Source organism: Dermacentor albipictus, chromosome 1, assembly GCF_038994185.2.
Source record: "Dermacentor albipictus isolate Rhodes 1998 colony chromosome 1, USDA_Dalb.pri_finalv2, whole genome shotgun sequence".
In the NCBI taxonomy this organism is placed as follows: Eukaryota; Metazoa; Arthropoda; class Arachnida; order Ixodida; family Ixodidae; genus Dermacentor; species Dermacentor albipictus.
The window spans coordinates 15,787,157-15,807,592 of record NC_091821.1 but is presented as its reverse complement, the minus strand read 5'-3'; the positions used below and the strand labels follow the sequence as shown (position 1 = coordinate 15,807,592).

The following is a 20,436-nucleotide window of genomic DNA, read 5'->3' as shown; positions in this document are numbered from 1 at the left end:
CAAGCTATTCTTGACCTGCGTGACCTGGAACTACCGGGCTTCTCCCTTCATTAACGAAAGAAAATGCGCGCAAGACGGATGACGATTACCGTTGTGGAACAAGAAGCACTCCAAAGGGTGCAATTTTAAGGGTGTAGGCATCAGTTTTTTAATGCTATTTTTATTGATCGATAAATGTTTTGGACTCATCTTGTGAATTATTAGGTAATTGAGCACTTTATTTAACTTAACTTTTCCGCAAGATACCGATCAGAGGAAATCTAACTTCCAATAGTTTAAAACTGCTGGGCAAATTGGTCATTAGAATTTTCGCTTCAGTAGAATTTCTGCTTATACAGCTGCAACCAAACTCGGGGAAACACGGCAGCGCGTGGCAAGAAGCGGAGTGGCAAATAGCGCCAAGCATGGCCTGACTTTTTGGGAACGTGAATTCGCTCGTTGTCAGCGAAAACTGTTCAAATTTTTTTGTCTATCGAATAATCGGGAATATCGTGCACCGCTGATCAGCAACCGATAAAGGACAAGTGACAAGCATGCTGTTTCTTGGCGCATGCGGAGATAATTTCTCTGCGTAATGTCACATGGCACCCGGCGCCGTTGCAGACGACATGGAAATGACTAAGCTAACCGTGCTCGTCGCACTTGTGCCGTACCCTGTCAGTTGGTTTCTCTGCGAATATAACGAACTACAGAAGCACGTATATTCGAAACCACTGAACTTGTTTTCTATACCTACATCGATATGGATTTGTCTTCCAATAGTCCGCCGAGCCGACCACAACAATCTGGTTTTGGCCGGGTCGGCGATCGGCATTTTTGGCCGGGTCGGCGATCGGCATCGGCTATCCCCTGTCTGTAAAGTGGTCCGAGAAGAGGCCGTAGTCGTCGTACATCCGCTCCCATGTCAGCCCCACCAGGCCTCCCCTTTAAGCGTAGTCTTGTCAAATGCCGCACCTGAAAGAAAGGACAAAATACCCCGTGGTCATGATTATAAAATACTTAACAGCGAAACAAAAGTTGGGAGTACGAAGAAGCGATGAAAAAGTTATCTTTCTAGGCACAGGTTAAAAAGTGAAGCACACCTCGGTCTTCGCTCAGGTAGCTCCAACTTATTGTTTTTAATTCAAAATGAAAGCAGTAACTACTACGCAATTCATTTTCTTTTGCTGCTGCCGTGTTTATGAACATTCGAAGCTGGTGATGTCTCAACAAAACACTCGTCAGCAGAATATTCTCCAGCGTAACGAGTTTCTGCAACAAGCATTCAAATACCTTGAGTTAATATAAATGGCAAGTTTTTTTTTTATTCCTGGAAAAAAATGAATACCAACCACTTACATATAGTACGAAATGAAATTTCCATCTTATCATCAGCTAGCACGAATTGGGTCATGACCAACTGTCAACTGGTAGATTCAGTTTAATACTTACAACAGTGCAGAAAAATGCGCCACTTCAAATAAAAACGATATTCTCTAGGAAGAGAGCGCGGAAGGTCTATCATTTTATCCTATAGCTGTTTTGATAAGGATAGCCCTCGTTTTTATTTTTATAACGACTGCAAAACAAGTGTTCTTACCTTTTGTTCGCTGGGAAATAGAAAATTTCGCACTGTTGTTACTCTCCGAGTTGCCACAACACAGCCGCGCAGCATGCCATGTGCCTTTTCCTCGTTTTTTTTCCCGTTATTTCCGAAACATTCGCTGGCACAGAAAGAAATATTTAACCACAGAGTATATGAGTAAACTTGCATGTGTATTGAAAGCGATGTGTATTGAGGAGCAGACCGACAGAACGTCAGCCCAAGCGATAACAGCGATAGAGCCACCCGTTGGCGCAACAAATTGAAGGAATTAAATGCAAGTATAGAACGTCAAAAAAGAAAATAAGCAAAATACACTTGATTTTTACACATAAGTGCACGACTTTATTGATATGCAGGCTGAAAACCAGAGCCAAACATGCAAAAGTTATGTAATTTTTCGCTGGATACCAGAAAATAATGGCGACGCTTTATTGCCAGTACCGAAACTAGCCCAACTGTCCAGGAACTCCTTTATGTTTGCCATATCTCACACCTAGACTACGACCAGAAGGTGAGGGCACGTGATCATGTCTTTGTCTCGTCTTCGCCCCAGTTACCGCGCGTTTTAACCGATGTATACATCACCTACTAGCTGCCCGTCGGCATTGAACGGCGTTTAAATTTGCAGCGTATCAACGAGTTCAAATTTTCCCTCGGGGTACTTCTAACGCGCGTTGACGGGACAGTGGTGAAGGCGTAACCAAATTGGCATCGGCTATCCCTTTCCCTTGCGTTGTACGTAGCGATGGACGTAACCGTCTGCGATCGCAATGAGGCCTTACAGACAAAGCTGGGATTCTGTAGGGCGCTTTCTCTGAGCTTTATAAGATTCAGTTGGACTGTATCAGCAGTACTAGTCCACGCGTTCAGGATAAATTATCGTGCACGTCGTAAGGCATTTTCAAGTCCAGCGTCTTCGTAAATTTCTTGGCTGGCCAAGATGCGCATAAGCAATAGTACTTGTTGCAGTCTCTCGGGAGCATCCAATACACGGACATTCCCGCGAAAGTACAGAGAAAGCACATTACACACCTTGTCCGTACCTATTCCCCCCAGCTCACCTCTCTACCAGGTAAAAGTCTGCAGACATGTCCTAGAACGCCTTCTATACTCTCATCTTTTTCGCAAACGAAGTCAAAGAATATTTTTATGGCTTCCTAGGTTCAGTTTTTTCTCGCTGCATGGCTCGCGAAAAGAATAATGAAATTTTGCTATTTTACACGCAAGAACCACAGTCTGAATATGAGAAACGCCGTAGTGGGGCACTCAGGATTAATTTTCACAACATGGGGTTCTTTAACTTTCACCAATGCAGGGTACAGGAGCATTCTTGAATTGCACCACCATCGCAAAGCATCGACCGTGGCTGGATTCTGCAATACGACCTTGTCCTCAGTAGCGCGACAACACAGGCTCGTGAAAAGGACCGCATCGCGATCACGGTGGATAGATGCGTAGGTGTGCCCAGCGGCGTAGTCTACTGCTTGTGCGCGTCATGGCGGCCGGAGTGGCGCTGCGGTCAGAGGCCTGTCCCGAAGTGCACGTCGTTTGGTACTGAGTCAGTTGTTATTGCGCGCCTGTTATATTTAAACTTATTGGGCTGCACGGTAAAAGCTCAAACGAAATGGATAAGTTATGTTGGGAGAGTGCATGAACGTACAATGTTTGTTGCTGCAATATAGGAGGCTTTCACAAGCGGTCATTTATATCATCTGCTCACACGCTGACGGCACTGTGCGCGGCGCTCACAGTCACGACAGTTGTCCGAATTCCTGCAATTTTCTTGGGCGTTTAAGGAGCGAAGGGAATACTGCGGGTGATGTTCATGAATACAAAGTTCGTGAGGCTCCGCAACAGAGTGAAAGTGGTTCTGCGCAGAAGAAAACAAGCCGAAGGAGCACTACTTGCTTTGGGCCGAATTGTAAGTTCGGCTACAAACGTGCGAGCACCCAGGCGAAAATATCATTGGTTTCAATGCGCTGAGACCCAAAGCATTCCGAGAGACGTGAGCCTGCCCGTCGCTGTGCTGACAAAACCGCATTAGCATGTGCCAGCGCCATTTCAAAGAGCGTTTCATCGAGCGTATGATGGGCAGGAAGATTGTGCATATTCCGCTGGCGTATGGGCAGCTAATGAGTCACACTGTTCCTTCGATGCTACCCGACGCTGCAGCGCACATACCGAAGAAAATTTCTACAAAAAGAACAAACAAGGCTCCGACGGGATGTCGGCCGTTAAAATAACCCTGAAGAGACAGTTAGCCAAAATTGCATACTCTTGAAGCAACTATGTTGCAAATTAAAATTTCACACGTTCTGCAGTTGAAGAATGAGTATTTGTGCACTAGTGAAAAAATTAACCTACTTAAAGGAGGCCGGCTAGCTTAATTCTAGCTTAATTTTCTGTGTACAGAAAATTAAGCTAGAAGTGCAGCGGCCGCGGTTCACGAGTAATGACTGGCAGACGCCCTGCCGCTGGCACAAGTCATCGGTTGTCAACAACACAAAACTGAAGTTACGAAAAAATCGAAGTTAAGAACAGCATCATCAAGCTAATAAAGCTAATATATTGCTTGTCTGCACTCCCTAATTGTGAACAACAAGAACTTGGCGCCTTAGCCTAGTCCAGAAAAGAAAAAGCACCTTACTGCATACACTACGACATTCCTTGTGGGCGCTGTGATTCACTGCCGTGTTTAATGTAAAGCTCTAGTTGCCGCAAAAGCTTGGTGTTTCTGGCTTGCATGTGTGACCGAAGAATTAGCTTAACCAGCCATTGCATTCAAACACAGGTGTATACGATCATCCAGAGGTTAAACTAATATTTTGTATGTTAGAAGCTATACTACTCTGATAATACATCATCGAAAACGCAAGAATTTGCTTTTGTTTTCGTTTTATCAAAAACAACTTATTTTGTATTTTCAGAACCTATCATTTATTTATATTGTAAGCATGTCTAATTTATAATAGTCGCAATACGTCCAGAGAAATTGAACTACCGAATTTTAGTTGTAGTGATATCAATGCTCATTCTGGTGTGTTCATATCCCTCCAAGGCAAATAATTTCTCTTGCGCATTCCGTGGTATTGGAATACACCTGGCACAAATTGCCTTTCGCATACAAACCTTACACACTAGCTATTCCGCAAAGAAAACTTTCGCTTTCCTCGTTTCATAAGAACTCATGAAGGGCTATTTCGTCTACGTAGAATTACTGCTTCTCCTTGTAGACTCAAGTGTAACGTGAATACCGAATATATATTTTTGCACCTGAAACGGGGAGACAAACATTGCACGGACAAGGCAAGTACATTACGTCCGCAAGTCACAGAGCTCCACTGCATTCAGAAATTTGTAAATGTCTCTGGTGTCCCTCTGAGGATGGTTTTCCGTTTAAATACGATGGTAAATGTCCCGTAGTTCCATTTTAATATGGCCGCAGCAGCACGCGACAGGCGCCGCTTGTGGCAGGCTTCTGACCGCAGCGCCACGTTTGTCGTCATGAAGCGGAGAAAAGCTGAACTACACTTCACGCTCGTCCAGACGGCGCACCTACCCATCTTGTCACTGTATCGAGATCTCACATGCCGGCTGTAGTCAAGTGACCGAGCTTATGAATGCTGTCCGAAACAAAACCAAGGTCAAGTAAAAACTCCACTACCCGTGTTAGTTTATTCGCCAGCTGCAGCGGACGAGAAGCAATGACGAGCAGCTGCTCTGAACGCTGACTTGAATGCTGATTTGACGGTAAACAGATGCCAGTTAATTTTAGGCAGCTTAAAGGTTACCGCAGATTAGGACATAAGCAGTTCTCCTACAGTATTCATAAACAAGGTCTTGTACCGCTTATAGAACTGAAAGATTAGCATCTGGCCTCCGTAAAGTGTACCTATGAGGCCATTATAGTGGCACAGGCATAGTGGAATCTACAAGATTTCAGCTTCGATGCTGTGGGTGTATCACCGTGTATTCAATGCCACGTTTCAGTAGAAGTGCGACGCGGCCGCTCCTTGAACTGCGGTCGCAACGAACCAAATCATCCGAAATCTGCATAGCGTTAGAAAGAATGCTGTCATCATGCCATGACTCAATAAAGGATGTTATGTTGGGGTTAGACGTGTGAATAAGGCATTCCAGATCTTCGGATTTGCGCAAAATGCTTCTCGCAAACGTTCAAGAAAAACGAAAAAAAGTGGGGGGGGGGAGCTCTAAGGTAGCGTGTGTCGGCAGGCACTAAGTCGGCCGATTGAGAAGACTCGCATTCTCGATAGCTGTACAAAGATGAAACGGATGGCGTTCCATTCGTTTCTTGTTGACTATGGTGGTCTCACAGCCCAAGCATAAGGAGAGCCTATTTCATATTTTCAGCACCATAAAGGGAAACCGTCAGAGTTATAGATGACAGCGCGCGGTTTAGCTGCATTAGTGAGCCCTGGCCAAAGTGCATTTATGAAATACCTAACACATATTTAATGCGAGTGGTCATAAGGGTATACATTACAATGGCGTATGTATTAAAGACGAGTTGTTAGTAGGTTGTAAGTTTTCTACATGCGCAGTTAAGGAATGCTGTTTGTGTTACCGGAAAAATAAGGACCATGCTATTGACACAAAATGCCAAGTACCACACTTGTAGTTTTACAAGCTAAGCACGTCTTTCTCAAGTTCTCCGGCGATATCTGACAAGTCCTTACGTGTCTTGAGTGGAGATCAAATGCTCGAGGGCATGTTCCTGCTATTTGGAGTGAAGTGTTTTTTGTGTGGTGTGCTGCTCTTTTCCATCCTACGAAAATGCTGACCATTAGAAATTCCATACAGAGTGCAACAAAAGTGTAATTTCAGCATTATATAAGAAACATAAAAAATAATTTAAAACTCAAGCAGTTACCTGCGTCCTTGTGGTTTTGTGTCCCCACTAAGCGGCGTGCCCGGACTGCTTTCTTACACACATAACTCGAGGGTGACTGGGAGAGCGCTCTCAAAATATTAGCTACACTGTAAAAAATTTCCGTAATTTTACGGAGGATTTCTGTCATTATACGGAGAACTGCAGATAAAAATACGGAAAGTGTGTCATATTTCAAAAATACGTCAAAATCTGCCGTTAATATACGGAAAGTGCTCTCCGTATTCAGCTTTACGGGCATTTTCACTGTAATCATATAACGGCTATGCACTGTTTTGGACGAAACAGAGAGAATTCCGTATTTTTGTTATGTGACCATCCGTATATTGTGAGAAAATTTAAGCTGTCTGAATGAGCGCTCGTACTCATAAAGTTTCAGCTAACAATACTTTATTGAACACGCAAACTGTACGCATTATGAAGATGCGTACAAAATGTGAGAGCTAGCCTTCTACCAAAAGCTGCAATAACAGATCGTATAAATATATATACGCATCTTCTATTCCGGTCGCACTTTGCCGCGCATATGGGCTTAGTAACGCTGATCATATGCGCAAATATATGCGTGTTCTCGCAATGTTCTCAAATTAAGCGCTTTGTAGTTAATAACACAGCATATATGTTTAAGTGAATGAAGAGCCGGGGACATACGTGCATACGTAAACAAGCTTGCGGCACTCAGGTGCTGGTGCAGTGGGAATGACACTGGTGCTCTATATATAGAGCACCAATGTCATTCCCAGTCATACGCCAAAAATTGTGCGCACTCTAAATCAGTACCGAAACGCAGGGAGTGGTATAATGGCCGTAACTGCGTTTACATTTTGCAATAAATGGACTCGAATGCGGCAAGCAATTAACCCAAGTGTCAAAGGGCACTGCTGAACTGCAATGTAGTTGGTTGAACTCATTCCCATGATATTTACAAAATATCTCGTCTCTGACAATAGCTGCCCATTTATTGAGACAAATCGATTACGCATAATCTTCACTGTTCATGTGTTAGTTCTTGCGATAAGATGTAATCGCAAACATTTGGCGCTTCATCTCGAAACAAGACCGGTAAGCGCGCTCGTTCTTGTACGGTAGAATAAAGAACGCGAACATGCACCGACATGTGTGTAAACTAGTGGAAGGTGACTGAAGATGAAGGACCTATTACCGCGCTAGTACTGTGTATACTGTCAAAAAGAAGAAAAAAATAATACGGAAAGAAAGAATGCCCAGTGCCGAGATGTAACGATTCAAGCTTTATTTCTTTTTGACCTAGAATGCAACACCATTAGTTCCATGTGCTTTATGCATGGGTAATGTTATGACACGACTCATTATTTACCCGTTCATTACATGCACCAACCAGCCCAAATTATCCCTGTACTAGAGCTTATGGACGCATCGCAGTGCACTGCTTTGCGTTTCATTGTAGCACAGGGGTTTGCTATCGCCAGTAGCGAATGCTTTGGTTGACCTCTCTGCCTTTCTGCTTTTTGAATTCTCTCTCCCTTTGTATAAAACGCACTAACTTGTGGGAGAGAAAGCGTTCTCCTCTTTTAGAATTCAAATTATTGTCAAGCAATTATATTGCAGTTCCAGTAACTAGAGCACAAATGCGAAAACGAAACCGATTCTGTTCGTTTCTCCGCGCTCAGAGTACGGCACCAGGGGGCAGCGCGCGCTGCGCGTCCGTTAGGAGTGGCGGCATTTCTCTATGGTGGCGGCATAGAGAAAGAATGGTGGCGGTATGGTGTGGCGGACGAAGCTGCACATGTGTAGTCAGCCGGCATTTTTCGAGTTGTGTTGTAAATGTTGTTGATTCGCCGTAAATATCTCTTGATTTGTGCTCAAGAGTGGAGCAAGACACCAAGGAAGAGAGATTGACGCATAGGGAGCGAAGAACAGAAACGATGGATGGTTACGCTGCTTGGGTCTCGGCACGTTCGAATTGGCAAAGTTCCGAATTTGATGCTGTGTTGTGTACGCTTGTGCGCTCGTCATTTGCCGTCATCGCGCGGAGATATTTGCGCTGGATGTCTTTCACTTCGTGTACAAAACTCTGCACGCTGCGGCATCGAAGAAGTTGTCCTGTGTTTGGGTGCACGTATGCGCTTGGACACGGATAGCCTGCTTGCTCTCAACGGGTGTTCAACAGTCTACGCGCGCTCGTAACTTGCTCATGAGGTAAGCCCATTTTAATCTTATTTGGTTTGCATAACGTAGGTGTTACAATGATGTGTGGTAAGCCGGTGTCGCGAACAGAAATATTGTTTCAAAAGACCACTATGCAACGTCTTAGGGCAAAAATGACGCATGAATGGGGAAAGGGATCACCCTATCTTTTCAGATCGATTCCAGTCGTAGCGCGATTGGCTCGATCGCAATTTTCGTGAGGTACTTCTAACCTTTTGTTCACTCGCGTTAAAAGCATAGAATAAAACTGCGTTCAGTTGAGCTCTTGTATTGACGCTTGTATTGGCTTGAGAGCATACTGTATCCGATACAAGAACTTCTGTTAAAATACAGAAATAAACGATCGAGGCAATAGCAGTCGCTCACTACCTGTGATCGTTACTTTCTTGCTTGGGTGCACGTTTTAATTGTGACCAGAAAAAAAAGTTCTTTGCTCTAGCTGCTCTGCTGTGTTTTCTTGGTGCAACTTTTTGCGGTGCAGCAAGACGTGTTCCTACGAATGATGTCTGGGCAGTCAAGGCATTCGTGTCAGTAAGCAAGCAGTAAACGGGGTATCAGTGCGAAAAAATTTGGACATACAAGAGAAGCGAATGGTATCATCGTAGACTCTTTTATTTGACGAATAATTCAGTTGTAATACTGAAACGGAGAGTGAATATGCATGAAAGTCAAATTGTATTGATACTCAGCAAAAAGAAGGTAACTTATCATTACTAATCAGTCCTTTTCTTTTACTGAAAGGCAAGTTGCTGTTGTGCTGGAGCTGAGAAGAGCTCTCCTGCCTGCAATCGGTCCATCTCTCTAAAGTTATTGCAGTATTGTAGCTCTCAAGGTGAGTGGATTTTTTTTTTCTCTTAGCAATTTGCCACCTGAATCATGACCGTTTACTTAGCTGTGTAGGTGATGACTGTTAGTGGCATTGGAGTGCTGGTGGACCAGCACTCCTTTATGATTGCAACGCATATGACAGAGTGCAGCTGTGGCAGTATGCAAAGGTGTTAATCTATAAGCCAAATTAGGTTCTTTGAGGTAATATGTTAATATATTGATGACATTGGATTGTGGCCTAGTAGGCAAAAATGCTAAACAAGAAATTTTAATTTGCACTTGGTAAGATGTGCAAGCAATTCAGGCTGTTATGCATGAAATGGAACATTTGTAGATGTCTTCTACAGTGCTGCAGTCCTGAATTGCTTCAGAGTTGAGTGATACCACTATAATTTCTCTGTAGAGCATGCAGCACAGTTTAGCATTGGGGGAGGCTGGCATCAACAGGCATCTACTTACTGTGAAGTTCAAGTGAGGTGTTACTGTTAGGGTGACTATATATAATTTATGGTTTAATTCTAATCTTGTGTCAGGCAGACATAGGTTACCCACTTGGTTAAACAATAGAGATGTAATATCTATGTATACAAGTATTACACATTCATTTATGCCATTTAGACAATGGCAGAAATGCGTGGGTAATACTTGAGTACATAGACAATACATTACTATTGTTTAACCAAGCGGTGCCCCTGCATGCTAAATTTAAAGGGCTATTATTAAGTAATGTCAGCTTTTGTTGTAACATTAAGGCACCTTTTATATTATTACAGATTACCACCATTGTGCACCATCATAGTGTGATATTTACACTAAATGTATTTGACTTTGCTATAAAACCCTGCACAGCGGTGCATCATGAAATTTTTTTTATATATTTTCTGGCCTCAGAATGCACTTCACGTTATTATCTTGTTTGCAACAAGACTATAATGCAGGTTTCTCTCCTTATGTTTTGTGGCACTTCAAACTGCGGCGAGCTAAACCACTGGGCAGCAATACTTGAATCGCTACTGCGTGTGGAGCTGTCTTCAAACACACAAGGAATACATCATTGCTTTTTTAGCACAAAACAACGGACACAAGAAAGACGACAGAACAAGGCGCTACTTTCAACTGACATCACTTTATTGCGTCCCTCCTTTGTAGACAGCAGAATCTAGAATTACATGTGCAGGAACCACCAAAATCTGATCAAAAAAGCACACTCATCCGACAGAATAAAAAAAAACATATTGAGCACTGTACAAGGTTAAAGAAAGCACACTAATGCACTGTGACCCCAATGACTGTATGAAGAAAACTTCCGATAACTCTCTGGCGGTGGTATCATGGCTCTTTTTCAAAATCGTAGTATCACGAAACATTGCGAACCTAAGCGATCCATACCAACAGGCACAGGTTCCCATTTGGCTCAACATTGTAAAATATGGAAGTGCAAAGCCATGTTTTGTGATACTACGATTTTGAAAAAGTGCTGTGATACCACCGCCGGAGAGTTATCGGAAGCTTTCTTCATACAGTCATTGGGGTCACAGTGCATTAGTGTGCCTTCTTTAACCTTGTGCAGTGCTCAATATGGTTTTTTGGATCCCGTCGCATGAGTACGCTCTTGTGATTGGTTGTTGGTGGTCTCTGCACATGGTGCTCACTGCTCATGTTCTTCTAGATTCTACTATTTATAAAGGAGCGGCGCAATAAAGTGATGTCAGTTGAGTGTAGCGCCTTGTGCTGGTCGTCTTTCTTGTGTCCATTGTTTTGCGCTTAACAAAGTATTTATGGATTCACACCAACTAGCCCGCCAACACATTGTGTTGCGGGCACTTCTGAAGTACTGTCTGTCCAATAACCTTGGTGGCATGGAAGCGCCGTCCACTTCTATGCGTTGCTTTCTGTTTCATTGTGGCATCACATCGCATTATAATCATAATGTGTATGTACTTTTTCCAAGAGACCCATATTTCTATCCTTTTGTTATATTTGCTGTCGCATTATTTATGTGCAAATGACCAGTGCTCCAAGCTCCATTTTATCGCAAAGTAAACTACTGGTACCTAAACAGTTCTGTATATCAGAAAACCAAAGCTGAACTGCCGCACAGTACCAAGCGGCAGCCTTAGTGCAGTGCCAAGTAGTCAGATATTATTGGTCATGCAGAGGTGCACAGGATAGCTCTTTATTACTTGCTGTATAATTAAGCTGTGTGAAAACTGAGTATTTATGTAGCTTCAACCACATGCTATTGGCCATTGCTCCTGCCCTCATCAAATGTGGAAGATTATCACGGCATTTCCTATTCTCTTTTTCCTTATTACAGTGAGATTACTGCATGCGTAAGTAGGAAACGGATCACATAGGCAATCAAAAGCCAACAATGTGTAAACTTGGAACATTGTACAGTTTGATGACCCAGAATAAGCAGAAATACACCATAAATGATTGACAATTAACTTTTACTTGACACAGGGCTAGAGCATACAGAAAGCATACTGTATGCTCATACGGTGTCACATCAATTTAAATTTTAGGGTAGCTTTACAGTGTACGGTTCTATTGTTGCATTCTTTCAGAGGAATGGTAATGTTTCGCATGTGTAGCAACTAGACTGTCTATATACAGTAGTAAAAATGTGTTAACTGTATTTTTTAATCATTTGATAGAATGTGTAGAACAATAAAGCCATACAATCAACACACAGTGATGTGACTTTCTCTGCACATGTTGCAGGTTCAAAAAAAGTATGGTGGAAGCTGTTGCCAAGGTTCTGACCACAAAAGACAGCCAGTATAAAAGGGTCCACGCCACTGATCTCTACTACAGGGGATGAACAGCACATCGAGCGCCCTCGACTAAAGCCGGCCTTGTCCCGGAAGTTGGTGCTTCACAACTTTGCGGCACCACTTTGTTGCACGGGTGTGTGGCATTTCTTCCCCTAACATGCCTGCCTGATGTGCCATACACTACCCAAGCAGTGTTTCGAGGTGTCCAGAATTTTTCCATTGTAGTGTCTACAGTGTCGCTAGCATAAGTGGCGTGCAATGGAAACACTGGTAAATCAGAAAAAACTTGATGTAAGAGAACACTATCGTATACGGGTTCAGATTGTCATAAAAGCGCTTGCCAGACATGTAGAGACCTCCTAAAATGTGAAAAACCACGAAGAAAAGTTTTTCGGCAGCAATATTATCTGATCGCACGCACTAGTTAGTCCACCATATGCCCTGCTTCCAGGACAAGCGACTGCATGACATCACATTTCCACTGGCTACACCTGCATCCAGTGCGGTGTGCTGCATTCAGCGAAACATGTTAGAAATCAGTGGTGCACAGTGTTTTCTGTCCCCTTTCTCGACGCCTACTGAACACATGTTAAACTGTTTCCAAAGCAGAAAAAGAGAGGGAAAGGGCTCTGAACACATTGCATTTTAAAGTGGCTGGTACTGGGTAACGCAAGTACTGTGGCATAATAGATTTGCACCAGGCAACCTGGGCGCCCAAAAAGGCTGCTGCTAACTTGCAAATGGCCAACGTATTGCGAGCATGTTGAAGTTCTTTTTTTATTCTCATCGCTTATTTAGCTAGTGGAGACAGCTTTCACAACTGAAGAAGCCTTGGAAGCATGAAACATTTCACAAAACCAGCTTCAATATATCGTGTCTGCATCACAATTTCATGGCTGCATGAGTGAACCCTCTGGTTAACATGTAAGAGAGTTCATGATGTTTGCCATGCATTATCCACTTTATTTACAGCTCAACCCTATCTTGAGATTTAGGCTGATGTTTCGTTTAGAGAAATTATGGCCGAGAGCCAGCTTTTGAGAATACAGATTGAGCTTGACAGATTAAATGCCAGAACAAGTCGTTGAGGATTTCAGATCAAGAATCTTCAAAGGCCAGTTCATTTAGTGGGGTTAATATTCTGCTCGAAGTTGTTGATTGTTACGTTCATATGGTGCCCAAGCATTGCGGTAACAACTTCACTTGGAGTACATAGCAAGGGTGTATTCAATGTAAGCTGCTGGCTTTTTTTCTGTGTTTTCAAAAACTGGTTTCTTGTTCAATTTAAATTTTCAAATTTTGCATTGTTTATTAGGTGTTGTGTCCTGTTTCCTTTTCCTGGAGCTTCTTAGTTAAACATCTGAATAGTGAACACAACTTGACCTTTTGCTTGATTGTCTAGATTGCATGCCCTCGATGCAAAACAATTTCACTTCAAAACTGCTTGTACCATACTGAAAGAATAACTTGAAGTAGCCATAGCCACCAATAACACGCAAGAGATGATTATGAAAATTTTAATATTGTTTTTTGATCTACACGGTGCCTTAACTATTATGCACCAAGACTTAGAAATATGTAAATGCGATGTAACTAGACAAAATGAAGGTAATGTTTGCCATCGCTTGAAGATACTCTGATTATTTTGTGCATTCTGCCTAATTACATAATTCTTAATTAGTTATTAAATATCTCAAATAATTAAATGAAATGTGTCAATGAAAAGTTGTAGAGCAATATGAAAGCTTCCTGATACACTTTTTTGTTACTGTTACTCATTGTGTGCTACATAAAAGTGTTTTTCCAAGGAATAAGCCTGCGAATACACATAAAGTGTCTTGAGTGGCCAGTCATGTGTCAGTTTTGTGGTGCAAAGCCACGAATACAACTTAAATGGGTTCTTTTAAGAAAAAGACTTAGGTCAGCAAATTATCTTTCTTTGTGCAGCCTGTGGAGACAAGGTTTCTTAGACATGGCCATGGCCCTCAAGGAAGATGCCGAGGCCACAGGCAGTTCCTCCAGTGACCGTGAAGAGGTCCCCTGGGGCACAAGTCTGGTTTGGCACCCCCACCTTTCTCCTGCAGCTTTTCTGTCTACTTAGCTAACCAGGTGGGTCAATGATGGCAAAGGGAAAAAAGAATCAACAGCATCAAACACAGAACTTGCTCAAGCTCAATGCATTTTTGGTGTGAAGTTTTTCCCTTATCATTTATCAAAAAACGGGTAATGGTCTTCATATGGACACCTCTTTCCCACATAGAATTAGCAGTAAAAAAAGCAGCTTATGAAGGCTTGAATATTAGCTAAGATGATGTGGCATAGATAGGATAATGATTATGAATGTTTCTAATGAAGGTAGTGGTAGTAGAGTGAATAATCAGAGTTTATATATACATTAAAAGACATTTCGTTCCAATGCCAGAATTTTAAATCATCCCAAATAATTCTTGTGTTTAATAGTCTATGCACATTGAGTGACAGTGCTTTTTGATGCTTGCTTCTTGCTGACATCATTCTTATGCTGCATAATTCACCTGTTATAAGTTCCCTATTTCTCCCGTTCAAGTAACTTTACATTCATCATAAGAAACCTCGTAGATGAGTTCCAGAAACTTGCTGATGAGATTAGGGGGCGGCGTGTACTCCAGGCTTAGATATGCATTCAAGAGCCTCATATCTTGCAAATGTTAGAAATACTCCTGCTAAGCAAGTTCTTGGTGTCATACAAGCTTATTTGCAAATACGAATTTGCCTAAATTTAGAAAACAGTCAATATAAAACATGTCAAGCGATATCGCTGACGATACACACACATTCCAACTGAACTAAATACAAATAAATATAGAACCAAATGCAGAATCATTGGCATGATGCCATTCTTTCAGTGGAATAAAATCTGTCCTGCGTTGTAAATCTGGAATCCTTTATAATCCAGACTAATAAATACTTATCAGGGTTGTGACGTAAAATATGCATGTATTTATTCCTCGTTTTTTTACTTTAAGACCTGATAATGCTTAAACAGCAGTGAAAGAACTGAGATCACAGTACCTAACACTTTATATTGCTCCAGAAAACCGTTTCTCTGCCGATTGCAGCATTCGACACTAACAAGAAGGCACGTAACACTTAGGTTGGTGCTATTCACTTTGATTGTTTGGGAACGAAACCCATAATGTACATGTTATGGCCCTACGTGTCATTACGTTTGAACAACAAAAAGTTAGGGGGTTTGCATTTTGCAAAACTGCATGGAGGTTTTTACTGTGTGCAATTAAAATTAGGAACCTTCCCAGCTCATACTAAATGCATTCTCCAAAGCTTTAGGCATTGTATACAGGTGCACTACTTTACACAGAATACACTCTTTTCCCTCGTCACGGCCCACACTCTTAGGCAGAGTTACACCCTTTGAAGTGCCCCTTCTTCCACACAACGATAATTGTCATCTGCCTTTATGCATTTCCTTTCTTTAACGCTGCGAGCCCTGTGCTTTACAGTAACGAATGGCATGCGTGTTCTCAGCATCATAGCATTCCCGACAGCAAAGTAGCGGGCGTGGCGTTTTCAAGAAAGGAAACGCATCAAGGCAGATAACGATTATTGTTGTGTGGCAGAAGGGACACTCCAAAGGGTGTAACTTTGCCTAAGAGTGCAGGTGGTGATTCAGATTCTTCAAAGGTGTTTCATTGTATGGGATGGTACATTGCGCTTCACTTATTTGTAGAATATTGCATTCCAGTTGTGTCATATGAGATAAATCCATTAGAGAGCTTTAGCTTGCCCTAAATTTATTACAGCTGTGTACTGGTAAACTGGCCGCAGCTTGCAGTGCTTGTGGAAAAACAATTGTAACTGCCATATTATATTTAACTGCTAGTGCACAGGCATCGGCAGCAGCAATGGTTAGGGTACACTTGTTTCTTCTATTCTAGGGTATGCATCCTCCACCAGAAAGTAGTTTTTTTCGTCTTCCTCTTCTACCATATTGGAATGTGAAATGGGGTGCAATTTGTAGGGTATACTCTTGCACAAACTTCATGAGCATTTATTCTTGTCTGTGCCACAGATCATTGTTGCTACCACTGTAAAAGCAGGGTGCCTGTTTACAGCACCCGTAGGGAACAATCTGTGAATCTTTAACGAACAGTAAGGATAATGAATAATCGAATAATTTTTAGTAATTTTCAACAAATTTAGCACTCTTTGCTTTCCACTATGGTGTTTTTCAACCTCTAATGTTGGCACAAGGTTTGACTGCAGGATGTCATTTTGTGTGAAAGAGTGCACTTGTGCGCATAACACCTCATCGTAAAGATTCTGCTGCACAGAATGTCATTAGCTTTCGTATGCATTGGTCACTATGTCACAAACCGGTTGCTCCTTTGTTAGTTGGAATGTAGCATTTATGTAAAGCACATTTGATGTTATAACAAAAAGCATTGTGCCCTCTTATCCCCTAATTCTCCTCACTTGATGCCTAGTCTTGTAATAGCATGGTTGACACCATGAGAGTCAGTGTGGTGAATAATTGTCTGGTGGGGTAGGGGGTGTACGTTAACTTAAGCAACTTTTCCAGACGACTTGAATCAGTATTGTGGAATGCTGGTTTTTTTTTTCAATCACTGTTACCAAGTTTCACTTTGGTTGTGGCAACAAGTATAATGTAGTTCGCTAGCATTCCTGCCAACACATAATGTGCACGCATCTGTGTTGAAAAAAAGACCAGCTAATGGTTTGCCAAGTGCTAAGGTCCATTTAGACCATTAAATTTTGAACTTACACCGGTGGAAATAACTGGTGAATGAAAGCACACCCAGAACTGACCATAATATTTTCTTCTATATAACACTGCTGAAACTTTGAACTGCATTTGAACTGGCTTGTTTAAAAAATGACCCATTTCCTTGTTCAAGTAAGACAAAGGTTCCACAGGAAGACAGAAACTTGAAGCTGTCAACAGCAGCATGAATATAAACAGCGCTCGACGTTTTGCAATCTTGCACCTGGTTATATTATCCATCCCATTTTTTTCCCACAGGCTGTTCTTTACTGTTTTATGGTCATACCCAGTTTAATTTTAATGTCCCTATTTTTTAATATTTGGTTAATATATCTTTTCTTCATCGGCTTTCAACCAAATATATATTCATAATGTGCCTTCATTTACCACTTGCAGTGATGTTAACCAGATGCATCTTGATACAAAATTTATTTTCCTTAATTCTTCGTTTTCCTTTTCCAAAAGTGCAAATTGTTTATCTTGATATCTATTTCGTCTTCTGGGAAGATTAGGTCTACTGGATTAATGACTGCTTACATGGGTACATCGTTTTCTGTTTTGGTCACCCCTACTCTTGGCAAGTACTGACAGCATCGCTCATACCCGCTCCATCACAATCACCACTGCTAAGCACACCCTTCCTTCATTTATTTTAACACTTTGGCTTCTCTTGACCTATTATATGCACCAGTTACTTCTCCCCCAATGAGGCTAGGGGCCAGTGAGATATGCAAAATCCAAAACAACACAGCCAAGGAAAACATTTGCTACCCTAATGACAAGCACCTATGTCGAAATGTTGGCTACAGCAACATCCCTTGTTCCAACAATGTTGATCTACTTACATGTTTTTCTAACACCGAAGTTACTGCTTTGTCGTGTTCTGTGATTATACTTTTTTGCCGCTTTCTTTAGGATGGATATTTACGAATACTATTTGTTTCTCCTAACAGCAGCAAGTTTATCCTTGCAAGCGTTTGGAGTCAAGAACAACTTTCACCAGGAAGAAGTGCGAGACGAGTGATTGAAGAAAATAAAGTTGCTTCTGTGATCTAAGAACTTGAGGACTGAAATGTTGCACCTTTTTGTATATATGCTATGCAGTGCATTCATATCACAAAGTGCAAAGTGCTTTATCTCTGCAGCCATGTCAGTGTGTTGGCAAGACAATTTTCTCAATGGTGACCTGCTGCTTTGACTATGAGCTGCCTTCATGACATTTGCATTAAAGGAGATGTACTATCGTGGACAAAAGTACCCTGGAAGTGCGAGCGTTGACCAAATTGCATTTCTGCTCAAGACCGCTGAAAACAGTGGATCACGAATGCACATTCTGAACGCAAATGGTGGCACGGCTGATCCCAGCAAATAGCACTCCAATAAAATTCGGTCGACTCTCGCACGTCCTGGGCAATTTTGTCCCCGATGGCACATTCTTCGAATAATGGATATGCTCTGCAAGATGAAATACGGGATGCACCTGTACTTTAACGGATATAGTACAGATTTAGCATACAGAGTCTTTCGTTTTCTGAATACGGCAAGCACCTGTATTTTAACGGTTATAGTACAGATTCAGCATACGGTATGTTCCGTTTTCTGAATACGAGAAGCACCGTACTTTAACGGTCATAGTACAGATTCAGAATACAGAGTCTTCCATTTTCTAGATACAGAAGCACTCGTATCTTGTATTACGGTCTCTCTTTTACAGTTGTCCGTTCTACGGAAATGACCGTTCTTAATTTACGTTCCGTTTCTGAATACGAGAAGCACCGTACTTTAACGGTCATAGTACAGATTCAGAATACAGAGTCTTCCGTTTTCTAGATACAGAAGCACTCGTATCTTGTATTACGGTCTCTCTTTTACAGCTGTCCGTTCTACGGAAATGACCGTTCTTAATTTACGGAAGAGTGTTCGGTCACAAATTACCAGCAAATTTTCTGTAAAGTAAGGAAAATTTTTTTTACAGTGTACGACTCCGGAAAATAATAAACAAAAAGTTGTTACTTTTTATGACAAACCATCAATGACAATTTTAATCGTCGGGTAACTTTCCTGAGGAAACTATTGCGAAGGAAGCATCTTCCGACGAGTAGTTTTGAACGGTAGTAAGGCGCTTAAGTTTTGCTTCGTGTCTTCATCAAAATAATATCAAAACAAGAGATTTTTATTTTCTGGGTACTTTTAGGCAATTTAGATCGTGAATGCTGGTGTGCTCATAAACCTGGAAAGCCGTGAATAGCACCAACAGAGAAGCTGAAACAATTGAAATGCCTTTGTTTGACTTCTGTTGAGTTGGACGCGTGGTCATGGTGAAAAAAAACTTTTTTTTTATTTCTTTGGCGGTAACATTGCGCTGTTTTGAGATAAGATACTAAAGAAAGAGCTACTAATTCCTTGAACATCTTGCAAACCTTGTTATTTACGGTACCTGTGCGTTTGAATGTATGCGTTATATACAGTCTCGTAGAGCGTAACACTCTAAAGGACAATGAAAAGCTTCGTTGCGATGAATGCCGCATAAGTCCATCAGATATTTCTTCCCTTGCTGCATCACTATAATGACCCTCCTTCAGCTTAAACAAACGATGACCAGAAATAAAATCCTTCAAAACTTTTAGTATGCGAGGGATGCTAGTCCTGCACACGAGAGATTAGTTGCAACTACTCAATCATCAACTACCAAATATATTCCGAAAAAGAATGACAAACATCGCCTGCCAATATTCTCACGTCTGTAGAATCTCTTCTACTAAGAGGTGTGCGTGTCGTGATCGTGGGCAGTGGCCCGCACATGAGTAAATGTATATGCGAGCTGTAGATACAGGCTGTGCAGAAGTCGCTGCCTAGAAATGTAGAATATGTGGAGTCCATACGTATTATGAGAAGCCAACAAACAAAGAGACCAAGAAAAACATAGTGGAAATTACTTGTACTTACTAATTGAATTAAAGAAAGGATAAATCAATGGCAATGAAGGTGGATGAAAAAACAACTTGCCGCAGGTGAGGAACGATCCCACGTGTTCGCATTAAGCGCGCGATGCGCGATGCGCTATTTCCCCGCCCACCTTCTTGTGTGGTCATGTGTTACTACTAGAACTAAGCTTGGGAGTGTTAGCCAGCGCCACCACTCATAAACCTTGGCGGCGGTAGTGGAACATACTTTCTGCCGCAGGCGTCACGAGTACGTGACGTACCCACGTACTCACGTCATGAGTACGTCACGAGTACGTGACGAATACGTCCAAACTCGTGACGCCTGCGGCAGAAAGGATGTTCCACATCCGCCACCAAGGTTTATGAGTGGTGGCGCTGGCTAACACTCCCAAGGTTAGTTCTAATAGTAACACATAAAC

At 42.0% G+C, this 20,436-nt stretch overlaps 1 long non-coding RNA gene across 1 annotated transcript; it reads left to right on the top strand.

Moving 5' to 3' along the window:
- Nucleotides 1-8,477: 8,477 nt before the first annotated feature.
- Nucleotides 8,478-18,122, top strand: LOC139054683 (uncharacterized). The gene is made up of 5 exons (XR_011511422.1): nucleotides 8,478-8,672; nucleotides 9,423-9,513; nucleotides 12,237-12,422; nucleotides 14,237-14,398; nucleotides 18,026-18,122. It is a non-coding gene; the product is annotated as an uncharacterized lncRNA (long non-coding RNA).
- Nucleotides 18,123-20,436: the final 2,314 nt, after the last annotated feature.